Genomic DNA, 14,349 nt, shown 5'->3' with positions numbered 1-14,349 from the left:
TATATCTCACTTTAATGTATTTAAGTATTTCAGAGGCTGCCAAGCAGACAAGAGAGTTCAAGGAAGTTTTATGGAAGATATTAATACAAATTCAACTTCTTTCTGGTTTTAAATGATTGGATGGGTATTGTTTGCCTATGAAGAGGAAAAATGCCTTGTGATGAGATGATGAGGCAGGGAACTGAAACTTTGAGTTCTCTTTCTGCCACCAACATCATGCGTTGCTCTCTGGAGGACACTGATTATTTTTTTCTTCAGTATTTCAGTTTTTCTATCTGTGCCGTGGGAACAATACCCTTTTCTACCTTTACATGGGCATTAGCTGTAGAATGTTCAAAGATGATTCATATTTGGTTCAAACGTATATAGCATAGATATTGCAAACAGTGCATTTAAGAAAGCTAGTGCAAAATTCATACTTTCATATGCAGTCAAATGTATTTGCAGTGCTTGCTTTCTTCTTCTTAATACCCTGGTTGTCGTTCTTTGTGTTTATTTCTGCCACTATTTTACGAGGTTTCTCTGAGAGAAGCCACTTTGTCAGTCAAGTGAAAGATCTCTTTAGAGATTTCTGGTGTGTCATCTGTGACCTATAGATACTGTTTTTCTTTTGGTTCAAAATATAAACAAATGTTTTCTTTCAAAAGAACTATTCTTTGTTCTGTCTAGATAAAGTTCAATTTAGAAATGCCACTAGTAGGATAAGGGTCCTACTTGGGAATTCAAGGGATTTTTTTGTTGAGTCACGCTAAGCTCAGAGACTGGAACTAGAACTAATACCATTAGAGCTATGTGATAGAATAGCGAGGGCTTTGATTAACCTGTTGTTTTTGTGAAAAATCTCTGCTTATTGAATTACTGAGGCATTAACTTAGTTTTGGAAGAAGAGAGGGGGTTATGTGTGGAATAGAAAAAAAAAAAAAATCTTACTGGTTGTCAAAGATCTTTCTGAACATACTGCCCCTGCACCAGGTTAGAATTAGTTAACGTTTCTTTCCGTTCCTGTTCTCTCCAGTGGACTGGGTGCACACCTATATTGTGTTTTCCAATATGCATCTCCAGGATGCATCCTGGAAGAGGAAGTCCAGCCTGGCTTTCTGGTTTATGGAAGAGGCTTACAAGCCAACAAAATTATGTCTCATTAGTTGTCACAATGATACACTGTAATCCATAAAGTTCTGGTTCAGACAATATATAAACAGGTATTTAATTTTCTGGCTGAACCTAAATATCTTCCATGGAGGAGAAAGCCTTTTCAGAAGTATTTTAGTTAAAAATCTGAATATGCAGAATGACTGCTGCAGATTCCTGCTGGCAGGTAGATCTTGCTACGTCCAAAGCTGATGAAGAGTTAGTCTCGTGTGAGTCTGAGAGTGTCAAGTGTTTTGAGTCATGCACTGCTTGCTTTGCTTGTCGTGTGGACAGTATGTACCACGGAGGTGTGATGATCTTTAATTGTGATTTTTCAGGTACAACTTATAGTAACGTGCACCCCTGCAGGTAGTTTAGAAATTGTAAGGTATGGGGAAACAAGGCTCAGTCGATGTTGTGTTAAAAGATGAAGCTCCAGAATCACTGCTTTAGAAGGAGTTATGGTTGCTCAATCAATTCAGAACAAACCTGGACCCTGAGTTGCCAACAGTGAGTACTGGCTTGTAGAGTGCCCTGTGGAGGAAGGGATTGCAGACTGTGTGGGCATGCATGGTTCCACCCTTAACAGCGCAAATCCTGTGTGGGTAGAACAGTGAAACCACTTAAAATGGCACAACAAATACAGTCTACTGACTAGCAATGAATAAAAATGCCCTAGTCCAGAATACCAGCTATTTAGGCAGGTAGTCTGGCAAAAGTGTCAAAGCAGATGGCCCTGCTTTTGTTAAAATTAAAAAAAAAAAAAAAAAAAAAAAAAAAAAAAAAAAAACCACAAAAAACTATGAGAGCTTTAGCATCAAAAGTGGCCAGTAAGTGTAATTTCTGTATCTTACCCAGAAGCCTAGACACTACTGCATTTTCCTCTCATTTCCAAAAATTTCTGTGTGAATCACTGACCACCTGCCCTCCCCTCTGGCGGTTTAGGGGGTGATAAGTATCCCAGTGAGAAAGAATAAATTCAAAGAATGCCCTGAGGCTCTCCAAGTTGAGCTCTGGCCTTCCTGCAAAATACAGTCCCATGAAGAAGGAGAGGATGTTGGATAAAACATCCCCTGAAACTAGAACGTAGAGGTGGGTGCATATTTCATGACAGACTGTTTTAACTTTCCAAACAGTCGCCTCTTTTATGGCCAGCAGCGACTATTAATTATTTATCAGAACACTTATTTATACACTAAAAGCTAAATGCAATCCTTTCAGTGGAAGCCTGGCAGAGTGCGGGCTGAAATAAGTAGCTGTGGATAGTCCTTCAGGAGGATTCGTTTCATGCACAGCTCTGCTCAGGGAAGAGCCTGTTCACAATATTCTGTCTGCTGTGTGTCTGCTAATGATACATACGTACGGGAGATTTAAGTCCAGCCCTTAGTAAAACTCTATGGCTGTAGATGCATTAGCTGTGTGTGCATTTTGCAGGGCTCTTGTGGGCTGTGGCAGGATGGCAGATGTTCCTTTCATCCGGCGGCTGCTTAAGGACTAACTCTGGAGTTGCAAGATTGTCCTAGCCAAAATTCTGCACCAGCAGCTTTGGGTGCAAAAGCGTACACTCTGTGAGTTTAGCTGTACCGTGGTCTGGGACAAACGCATCGGCAGCTGTACGTGTACAGATTTTAAATTGCTGTCTGTGTGATACTGTCTGCTTTAGGGCTGTGCTATGGAATACCTTGTCTTAGCATGTTTTGGGGGAGGAAGGAAAACTTGCATGGTAGCCTCCACGTGACATGAAGAAGCAGGGAAAACAAAGACTTCCCTAGGTTGTGAAAAGCACACCAGAGGTTCAGCAGGTTTTCCCTCACCCAAGCTAACTAAGCCAAGTACAGTTCTTATTTCATCAGCTTCCAAGGAAGAAGAAGGGAACCCCTTTCTTTTTGCTTATTTTCTCATGAAAGAAGCCCACCCTGCCCTGGCTTCTACTTCTCTGTCTGCTCTGGCTCTGCAGAACCCATCCTTACAGCAGAAGAGGCAGGATTAATTTGCTCCAGTTGTCTGCACTTGGGGAAAGCAGTTGTGACCCTTCCTGTAGCCAGAGGGAAGGAAATAGGTTTTAAATACTTCTCTGCGCCTTTCAGAATTGAGTTTAAATACATTATTTCTGGTGCCAATGTGTTTTCCTCATGAAATACTGACATGGTTTCTACACTGCTGTGCTGTTGCCATGTATTCTGGTGGCATTACTGTTTAGATAAAATATTATTAGTTTTCTATAGCAACTGTTAATTTCAGAAGAATCTGTGACTTCATTGTAATTATTACTGACAGTAGTTGTAATAAGTGTTTTGGATTGACGTACATGGTTTTCATTTTTTCACAGCACCTGATTTTTTTTTTTTCATAGCTCAATTTTCCTAATTGAAATGTTGAATTAGACATATTCTGTGTTTGTAGCTTGTGCTTCATGAGGGGCATTGCTTCAGCATCTCAATAGTAGCAGTAGAGTTGTTGCTGTGATATAAGCATTCTTCAGCCTTTCTCAAAATGTGAGACAGGACACTTTTAAGTTCCAAGCATTCTCCATCACAGAGACCCTCCTTCTCCCATAGTCCAGCCCCTCAACCTGCCCTAATGGTCCTCAACTGCATCCCAGGCCTGAGAACAAGGGACCTGCTGAACTGCCACTTTACACTGTATTCCTTAATCCTTGCAAATGATTTCAAACCCAGGCTCCCCTCACCTTGGGAAGTGTGGAGAGCCCTTGGCTCATCTTAAACTCAGTGCCCTGTTCCTGAAATGACTCCACAGGGTGGGGAAATAGCCGCTTTCCGCACAATTCTGAGTTATCCTGTCCTCCAGCCACACAGGCCCCAGCTTGAAATGCTTTGCTGCTCTTAGCGCAGGGTTTGCTTTGTTCAGAAAAGCCCATTTTGCAGGTATGGAAAGCATTTTCTTGGATGCATCTAGGAAGCTGAAGCATTAAGAAAGCTTTGCCAAGCAAACATTAGTGTATACATGCAGCTGAAGCTCAGCCCTATGGTCTTAGAGGCAGTCAAATCAAAATTGTTTGTGGGCTAAATCAGATTTGGAACAGAAATGATCTCAGGTTTTTTTTGGTTAAAGATCATTATATTCTTTCCCTTATTGCTTGTAGAAAAATAAAATTAGAAACTAATCTTTTTCTGATGGCATATGGTTAAATGAAATTTTTTGTTTATCTAACTGAAAAGTCAGTCACAACTACTCGTAACTCATCAGCATTTTCTTTGATTGGTATGTTACCCTGGGTTTGCAATGCGTGGCCATGTTTTCCTTAAAGTATCCCATTATACCTCTGAGATAGTTCCTGCACTGTAAGCCTTAAAAAAAAAAATATCTTGACTATTAGCATATTTTTCTCCCACTTACACTGAATGATAGTTGAACTCTAGAGAAGCTCATATTTCCCTGCATGCTGCCACATCAGCTAAGTTTGATCAGTGCCATTGCAAAGAGCAATATAGCAGATATCACAACCTCTAAACATCCATAAAGTTTTAATAGGACTTCCAGAACTTTATAGTGTGAGTTAACAGGGTGATCGGACTGAAATGGAAGTGTATGGGGGGGGTGTGTCTGTATATATATGTGTGCGTATGCAAGTGGTCAGTCGCTCGATCATCCTGCTGTGTGCTTCAATCTAATCCTTTGGATTTGATTTACTCCAATAAAATGAAAGTTAGAGGAGCATTTCTCCAGCCTCACAGAAAACAGTGGTGTCAACAAGACATTAAGATACTCCTGCTTTCATTTCTGAGGCTTTCAGGCATTAGGCATTTATTATGAATCAAAAAAAATGGCCATGTTCTGAGGAAATGGCAGAAAAACTAATACACAATCTTAAACTTGTGCACAGAGCAATGCCATTAGGAACATCTAATCTAATTGAGCAGAGCATATTATTTGAATTTATAAGGTTCAGAAGAAAACTGGAAGCCAAGAATTTCCTTAGTTAAATGCGACTTGGCATTTCCCCCCCTCGCCTCCCTCCGCTTCTTTAGAGCCGCATTTCAGAAAGCAAGTCAGACAGTGCAGCCTGGCTGACGGTAAAATGTGTGTGATGAAAGTATACAGATATAATGGGGTAAGACAGGGAAGCACCTGGCAACATCACCAACTCTTTAAACTTTAGGAACAAGGAGATTCTGCTATTCTTCTACCACCTGAACGTCTTCTAGCAGGTGGATCGTAATTAAAAACTACGGAAGAAACAAGGTGCAAATTACTTATTTCTCTTTTTATCTTTTGCTCTGATAACAGTCAGAGGTACAAAAGGCAGAATAACCTGCTACACGGGTAGGCCAGATTCTGCAGCATTTATTCACAGGGAGGGAGGGTCCAATCGATGCGATTAAGAGCTGTAGAAGTTAGTTAAAAAATGATACGGTAAATTCCCTGGGGAAAAGAGAACTTAATGAGTGTGCGTTTTGTATGTATGTGTGGTTACATTAGTGTAGTGCTTGTAGGAAGAGACTTTTATTCACCTCTGAACATTTCTCCTTTGAGTGTTTATTCCCAGCAGCAATGACTCGGAGCTGGTGTGTCAGCTGTAAGATAAAAACACTGGGCTCTGACTCTGTAGTCCTGTGAAGAGCAAACGCTGATTTCTTCAGTTTACCTCTTACTACCCGAAAAGATCCTTGCTTCCACACTGTGAATGATCATGCTGTTTTAAAAAAAAATAATGTTGCTGATGGATGTTGTTTGGATATCAAACCACTGTAAGAGAGCAGATCTGCAGGGCTTGGTTTCCTCGCAGTACAATTAGTCTTACTTTAAATAGTGCATGTTTACTATATATGCATGGAAACCTTTCACATTGTCATTTTAATACACTAGTTTTGCTTAACTTTGCTAGATGGTAGCAAATAAAAGCAAAGTATACAGAGGAGACTAAGAAGAATTGCAACCTTATCCTCTTTTATCCTCCCATAACTTCCCATGCTCTAACTTCTGTGATCTTTCATATATTTAGTCAGACGACTGTTTCCCCTTGGAGGGCGCGCATCCGTTTACATCGAGGGCACTTACATGCAAACATGGCACAGACTATCCCAAACTTTCAAATAATCCTTTGAACGCCAGTCTCTAAGCAGCTTTCTGAAGTACTTACTGTACATAATTAGGTTGTAGGCATACCATTTTACACACCATGTGGATATTTATAGCGGCTGAGAAACTGTTTTCTTGCCTCTGAGTACAGGCACAGTCTATATAGTCGTATGAATACCCAGCCAGAAGTATAGGCTAACGTAGCAATATGTGCAGAAGCTGAACAATAGCTTACCTAGTGAAGAATTTCTCTTCCTAGCGTGCGGGAAAGAGACATCTGCTATTCAAATCTCTTCACATGGCTCCAGGTAAACTAGGGAGAGTTTTTCAATTGATAGCAGCTGTCTGAGCGGCATCCCGGGAAGGTTCCTCTTGCTCCAGCCCCAGCAACTGAACTCTACCAGCACAGTCACATCTCATTTATACACAGACTGTCCTTTTCAAAACAAGCAGCCAGCTGGAATGATTCAAACCTCTGTTCAGCACACCGTTAAAAATGCAGCTTCCTTCTTGGACATGGGGATTACACCGGGGAGCAGCCAGGCTACAGCAAAAAGGCTGCGAGAACTATTTAATCACCCGAATACCAGCTGCTCCTGTTACTACTGCCGGTGCTGCCGCCGTGCCTCCTGTTTGCTGTAGTCAGCCTCCCTCTCCCTTGTATCTACAAGAGTATCGAGGCGGCTTTGCAGGGTGGTGATTGGCAGAAGCGGCCAATTCCTCCAGCTAATCAACCCCCAGACTTTCAAGGACTCGGAGCTGCTCTGATGTCATTCCAGCCGAGGGGGGAGATGCTTCACGCCAGGAGGACGAAGCGACGGAGGCTAATTCGGAGATGAGCTGCATTCCTCTCCCACTGCCGTGATTGATTAGATGCTCCGGGAGGATTTGCATAATCTGTCATTGTGCAGTTGGACCACCTCCCCTCCTGCCCGCCCACTCAAAATGCGGGAGGAAAAGGCCACTTTCAGCTTCTGATTTTACACCTGGAGTCTGCAACTGAAACCCTGGGAAAAAGGAAAAGTTGCAAGAGTCATTTTCCAGCAGGAGAACACTTGAGCCCCCAGCCCCCCACACCATCCCCAGGTGCTAAAGGAGGCTCAAGAAAATGGCAATACTTGAAGACTTTTTGGTTCCTACTCTTGTTAGGTCACTGATAAGATCACCTGGTACAACAGAACATGTTTTTTTTAATGCATGACCAAAATCAAGCAGAGGTTGCCCAGCAAGTTGGTTAGAAATGATCTCGCTGACACGACCTCTGGGTAGATACCAGCAAACAGATACCAGCAAACAGAGGCGCTCAGAGGTGCAAAGTATTTTCCTACTGTATGGGACACAAATTCCATCTATTTGTCGCATAATTTCTTATTAAAATCCTTTATCTCATCCAGCTACAGATGAAATCTACTTCCATAGCCAAGAAACATGATTGTTATGCGACTTTAAATTATATTACAGAGGAAAAAATAAACACTTCCTATATTAAAAAAATTAGATTTTATACCAATCTAATTTTCAATTTTTGCCAGCTTGACACCTTTCACTCCAAAACTGTTCTTTGTACGATACACCTTGGAATTGAAATTCAGCCAATTCTGTGCAGCAAATGTGAGGAGAAAATAGTTTTGTTCAAGGAGACTGGAACAAACCCATTCTGAGATGATGAATGACGCTGTAAACTCAGATTTGAATCATAGGAGGGTCAGCTCAACCTTTTGTGTTTCCAAAATAGGGTAAATAAATGGTGTTCCATGCAGTTTACCATTTACATCCTTCAGCTGGGACCTTCTACATGAAGAGCTATTTGCTCTCTGTGAATATCCAAGTTTCAAAGATGGTAGATATTCCTAACTGGGGACTAATTTATTCCTTCTGGCTAAATTAGAAACTGAGGGAAAATTAAAACTCGAAGTATGTCTGAGTCGTTTCCTGCAATTTCTAATTACAGAGCACTCGCTGGGGTCTTCTAAAAATGCCTTACACCTTTGGCTGGCTGTGGATTTGGGCTTTTTTTTTTCCAAAGACTGTTGCAAAGGTTCGGTGTTGGGTTCCCGCTGCAACTGGGTGGTGAGCGGGTGCCTCCTTGCATCCTGTGTGAACGTCAGAACTTAAGTTAGGCTGTAAACTGAAACCTCCAAATCAAGCGAGAGAGTCTTTTCCCAACACGAGGAAGACTTCTGGTGCCACTGGTCAAAAACCGCAAAAAATGCGAGAGCTTCCTATTACTAATCTGCTGGTGCAAAAAGAAAGAGCCCAGTTGTTTTGTTCCTCTTTCTACCCCTATTCTTGACTCCTAGCTGTACTGTAAGCACTAGAGACGTGCCTGTGAGCGGAAGGATTTGGCCACGGGGTGGGAATGTGCTGCAGGATGGCCCACGGCTGACGCCAGATGTGGTGGGAGCAACATTCTGCCCTTTTGAAGCTGCTGCCGCAGATGTTCCCAGGGCGGGCCAGTGGCCAAGTGGTTACGCATACCCTTGGGAGTGTATTTTAATTCAGCTGCTAAAGTCACTCTTTGAACTTAAATCCTTGGCTTAAGAGCGTGCCACACTAGATGAATTCAACATGAAGAAGCATGGCTGTTGGTTCACGCTGCCTCCGTATCTGTTAGCGATTCATTTTAAGTGGAGGATCAGGCGACTTACTATGCCAGGGTCTGCCCTTCTTAGAAATGTGTGGAAAGCAGTTGGTAGAATTGCTCCAACTTTCTTTATGTAACAAAAAGAACATGCTAACCCTTGGGAAAAAGACAGTACGATTTGAATTTTCACTTCTCCCTCCTTTGGGTAGTTGTGAGAATTGAACTCTTCTTGCTCGGATGCAAATGCATCCGAGTTGCCTAGAATGTCCTTCCAATCGAGATATTATTCTAATGCTCTGCTTTAGGGAAAAATATACAAGAAAGAAGATAGGACATCAAGAAACAGAAATGAAGTATGGATGGGGAGAAACAGTAAAATAAGGGAAATTCTAGTAATAAATCGACATATTAATGAGGTACCACATTTATGTTGAAATCCTTGCCACAGGGTGTGTGTTTTTTTGGATCTTCTCTGCAGCGCAGGTTTTGCATTAGCTGTCTTAAATTCTTTATTAGTTAATACTGATGTGATTTATTTACCCCTTGTATAGGTAGGCGATCACAACTGCCCAGCCCTCGCATCTCAGTGGTTCAAAGGTTATAGATGAAACCTACCAGTACTTTGCCCAAAACTGGTGTTACCTTTCCAAAACAATGACTTTTTGGTTTTGTAACTGTGGTTTTGTTGGGTTTTTTTGGTTTGTTGTGTTCTTTTGTTGTTTGTTTTGGTTTGGTTTTGTTGGTTTTTTTACTTCAAACTCGCTAGTGGAAGAAAGTGTTACTTTGTTCTGTCCAAATTTTCTCAGAGCTTACACACATTACAAGACATACAAATGCTTTACTTTTCTAAACCTAGTGCTTTCACATGGACTCTCTGCTTAGCACTGTGTAAGTTAACAGACTTTGTCAGGTTTTTTTTTTTTAAAAGGGGCATCTGCACTTAGACAAAAGGCAACTGCTGAAAATTCAGCATCCTTCTCCTATTTAGTAGCTTAAATCTGGACTCTAATGCTTACATTTATCTATTCTAAGTAGTATACTATCGCTACAATGTCTGCACACCTATCTTTGATGTATTTATCTTCACAGCATGTTATGAGGTAGAAAAACAATTCCTGCAGTTCTGTGCTTAGAAAGATGATACAGAGCAGACAAATACTTTCAGAAATTAACGCGTATAATATATGGTATCTCCCTGGTTCGCTCTTCCAGATTATTTGAAAACTTTCACTGAAATATTTGGATTGATGTTCTGTTGTAGTTTTATCAAGCTTTTGTTTTCTCTGACTGCCCCCGGTTTTCTCACCTGTTGTTACAGTGCTCTGATGACACTTTAATAGGTACTCTCTACGTCTCCTCTCAAAAACTACCTTGCAGCATGAAGGCCACACTTCAAAATTAAGTTGACTACAGTTCATATAACTGTCTCTTTCAGCCAAACATACCTCTATGGTCTTTATTGAAAGAAAGGTGGCTTTTGACACTTAAGTTCATGATGAGTTTCAAAGAACAAAAAATTACTATTGCTGAAAGGATCAGCTTTTCCTTAAGCTGTGGAGACTTCTTATGAACTTCCCTATAATTAAACAAGTGTGTCTTTAATTAAACATGCAGAGCAGTTCCTCAGCTGATGTAAATTGTGGAAACATCCATTGATTTCAGAAGAACTATGACAACTTATAAGAGTTATAGATTAGCCTCTAATTCTCTAGCAGCTCCTCAAGATATGCAGAATTTAATTACACTCACATCAAAAGTGCAAGAAACATAAAGGCATAGCAGAATGTGCTTTTTTTAGAGTATTCAAACATATATTTCATTAAGAAAAGTCTGTTTGGTTTTTTTGATGTCTCAATAAGTTGTCAGGTTTTTTTAATCTGAATATTTTGGCTCTGACTCAAAATGTGTTAGAGGTTTTATATGCTCAGAAATATAGGGATGAAATATAGATACACTCGGAGCCGAGTTTCATGCATCACAACTCAGTTATGGCATTCATGTCTTCTACTGAAAGTGCCTGCCTTGTCACAGGTTATTATTATTTCCCAGATGACAGTGGAGAATGTGTAGTCCACTTAAGCATGAAGCACTGATTGGAAACAACATCAACAGCAAAAATGATGCAAAGTCCTACAAACAAAAAAAAAAAATCAAAACCCATCAACTAGATTCCCTGACTGCTGACTTTCTCCAGCTGTACAGTTTCTATTCAGCTTCTATTATCCTCCCCTGTTTATGGTTGGACACACTTCTTCTGCAAATGATAAAGGCAAATCAGTGCATACCAGTTCTGTAATGACCTTTATCTTCAATTTTTATTCCTTTGTAAAATAACTTTGATGCCTTAGTGTGTTTTTGTTCCTGTAAGTTTTCGGATATATTAGTTTCTGAGAGTGTGTTGATATAAACTAATGTTGAAATATCTGTTAAACCAACATACATTCATTAACATCTAGCATTAGAGCAGCTCCACATCTCTAATTACATTACTATTTTATGTCTTAAGTGCTTACTCAACTGTAAAAATACAAACTCTGATCTCTTAAGTACTGTTATCAAGATACTATCAAAGCAAAAAATGAGTTTCTTCTGCTTAATCCAAAGCCTGATCTGTGTCACCACTTCCTGAGTTATCAGTTTACGGAGACAAGGGTTTATGTTGTGTGAGAGAAACATGTCTTTGTGTATCCATAAAGCCTTTTGGGCGCTTTCCCACAGTTTTCCCTGTGGAATCCTTCCTGGGTTCAGCTTTGGCCTGAAGTCATCAGAAAGCTCCTGGGAGGTAGGACTAGAACTTAGGAACAAAAGATCTTTTTCCCAAACCATGCTTTCATTCAGCAGGAGAGGCTGAAGCACCAGAGAGGGTTTATATTCTGCTCAGCCCCCCTTGTGAGTTGTGTTTGCAGCTGTAACACCTTGGCAGTGTACGGGAGCTGTTTCTCATTTGGTCTGTTTTCATGAACGCTGTTCTTGTGACCTCCCTGCCGATAAGCAAGTCAATCTATATTTGTAAATCCTCACAAAAACTAGGCTAAATGCAGGTCCAATTCATCCAATGACTGCCTCGCTCAGAGAAGCTTGCTGCTACCTCCACTGCATTGCAAACTGTCGCAAATATGGACATTTGTTGATCTAGAAACTCCGATTGCGCTCCCATTTCCCCTTTCTGTGGAAGTATGAAGAACCATTTATTGTGTTTCTTTCTCCCGTGTGACTCACGAAGTCTCTTCATCAGAGATCTTCACATAATTCCCCTTGACTCACAGAGAGTGCACTGCAATGAGAAATGGGCAAAAAATGGCCAGTTGTCTCTGCCTCCAGCGGGGGAAGAAGCCAGTCCAAGAGACAGAGCAACGCTGCTGGTGTGGAGAGACTGGTCCCTGCTGCATCGTTCTTCTGCTGAGGTCCTTTAAGCCTTTCTGCTTTCTCCCAGTCCAAGCTTAGTGGGGCTATTTTTGGAAAAAATAGAAATAAAGGAGGAAACCAGAATGTGCTCAAAGGAAAGGTATGTAACTTGGCCATTGGGGAGTAATATATATCCTTTTCTCTTCTCCCATTGCATTTTAAGGAGTAATTATCTAACAAATTATGGTATTATTTTGTGAAAGAAAGAGGTAATTCATTCTTGTTCCTCTATCACAACACTTGGGACCATGAGAACAATTATCTCTGTATAATATCAACATTCGCTTGTCATGTGCCAGCTGCATATCTGAGCCTTGGTGGCTTTTTAAGTAAAGAGAGAGTAATGGGGTTGTCTCACTGCAGTATGTTGTTTTCCTGATGGATAAATCAGCAAGTCATTACCTCAAATAAATTCTTTGAGGATCCAATAGTTAACAGCTCATGCAAGAGAACAAACAGTATAAACAGTGACGTAGTAGTAGGGCTGGTAAGATGCCTAGAGGAAGGTAGCTTCTAACGAAGAGGAATCCAAACCAACTGTTGGCAAAGCTGTTATCACAAAGAACGTCATCCATACTACTAAGTGATAGCATACAAATCTTAAAACTAAGCATTTCTTCTTTTGTTGTTAAAAATTAAGAAGCTCCAACACCTGGTTTAATGTATTAGGTGATTTTTAAATATTTTTTTAATTTGAGTTATTCAGACTGTGGTGTGATTCGTAAAGTAGCTTAATTAGACCATGGCTCCAATGGGAGTCCCCTTTAACACGTCTACAGAGGCTCTTTAAATACTCTAATCTACTTCTGAATAAAAGGTGAAACCAGGAATGATATTTTCAAAGGAGGAACTACAAAGAACATTTATGTTTCTCTTTTTACTTTTCTGTCCTTCCCTTCTAGATATCAAGCTTCCATTACATTCTAAGGATGACTTTTTTCTAGGTTAGTTCTCACAAGCATAGCTTTTTATATGCCCTAATTTAAAACTTTAAAAAACCCTCAAAGTGAAAAATCCATTACTAAAACACTTTCAAACTGGTATTCTGGCATTGCTGTAATAAATGGATCTTGTTGTACAGAGTGTTTTGTTTCACTTCTTAGCAAATTTCTTTTATATAATCCCATTATAATTTGTTTTCTGCTTCATCTAGTCCTATAGGAGGAGGCCTTATGCTTACGAGCTACTTCTGCTAATGCTCCAGCTAGCGTGGGAAATCTTGATGTCGAATGAAGCTTTTGTAAATCAGTTTCTGTTCTCTTCTGTGCCCCTCTCCTTTGCAAACTAGTCCGTGGTACTTGGAGGGACTTGGTCTTCCCTCTTTTAAGAAAATTGATTTCCTCCTGGTGATTATTGGGTACATAACGTTCTGCGCTTGAAAGGTCTCTGTACCGTGTTGTACAGCCTTTTGTTTTACGGAATTGTGGTTGTCTAGGTGTGCGAACATGTTCTTCTCCCTACGATGAGTACCTCTGTTAGCTTCGGTGGGATTAGTTGTGTAAGGAAAGTAAATACTCTGGGTCCAACGTTTTTATGTTACTATAAGCTCTAGCTGTTCATTACAGGAACGTTTTCAGTATCATAACTTTAAAAACTATGCCGGAATTTCGGCGTCCTCTCCAGTCTGGCAGAAGCTCTGGCTTACACTGGTACACCAGGAGTGATGTCTTTGTTTCTCTTGTGGGGCGCAACATTCTGTGCCGAACTGCAATGTTCACGAAAGCTACCCCAAACCATGAAATGTGACACACCACGCTAAAATGGAAATACAAGTATTGCCTCTGAGATCTGTGTTGGGACTAACGAAACTGTGCTTTGTCTCAACATTATGAAAACCCCCCACAAACCTGGGTTCAGCAAAAGGGAGGCTAACGTACTTCAAGAAGTTGTACTCTGACAAAGGATACCAAGATCGTGATTTTATATTTACATTGCACTGACTTTAGAAATGTGAAATCTCTCTGCAATGTCTGTAAGAAGAATAGAGTTAATAAGCTACAGAAATGCTTTTAATGTCTCACTGCTATTGATTCATTTTTCTGTGGTGGGAATTACTTACAGACTTTCAGCACTGCTCTCTTAGAAAATCAGGAGGGCAGCAGACGGAATGTGTTGGGGCTTTTTTTTTTTTTTTTTTTTTTTTTTTTTTTTTTTGAAAAAAAACCCACAAACAAAACAAAACCTTTGGA

At 40.5% G+C, this 14,349-nt stretch overlaps 1 protein-coding gene across 1 annotated transcript in view; it reads right to left on the bottom strand.

The window, feature by feature from the left end:
• Positions 1–14,349, bottom strand: part of NDST4 (N-deacetylase and N-sulfotransferase 4) — a 147,459-nt gene that overhangs the window by 93,374 nt on the left and 39,736 nt on the right. Inside the window, exon 2 of the mRNA XM_063336645.1 lies at positions 6,407–7,178. The gene's annotated coding sequence lies outside the window, so the exon portion shown is untranslated. The remainder of the gene's footprint in view (positions 1–6,406; positions 7,179–14,349) is intronic.

Source organism: Chroicocephalus ridibundus, chromosome 5, assembly GCF_963924245.1.
Source record: "Chroicocephalus ridibundus chromosome 5, bChrRid1.1, whole genome shotgun sequence".
NCBI classification, from domain to species: Eukaryota; Metazoa; Chordata; class Aves; order Charadriiformes; family Laridae; genus Chroicocephalus; species Chroicocephalus ridibundus.
The sequence above is the reverse complement of the archived record's forward strand: the minus strand, read 5'-3'. Positions and strand labels throughout refer to the sequence as shown.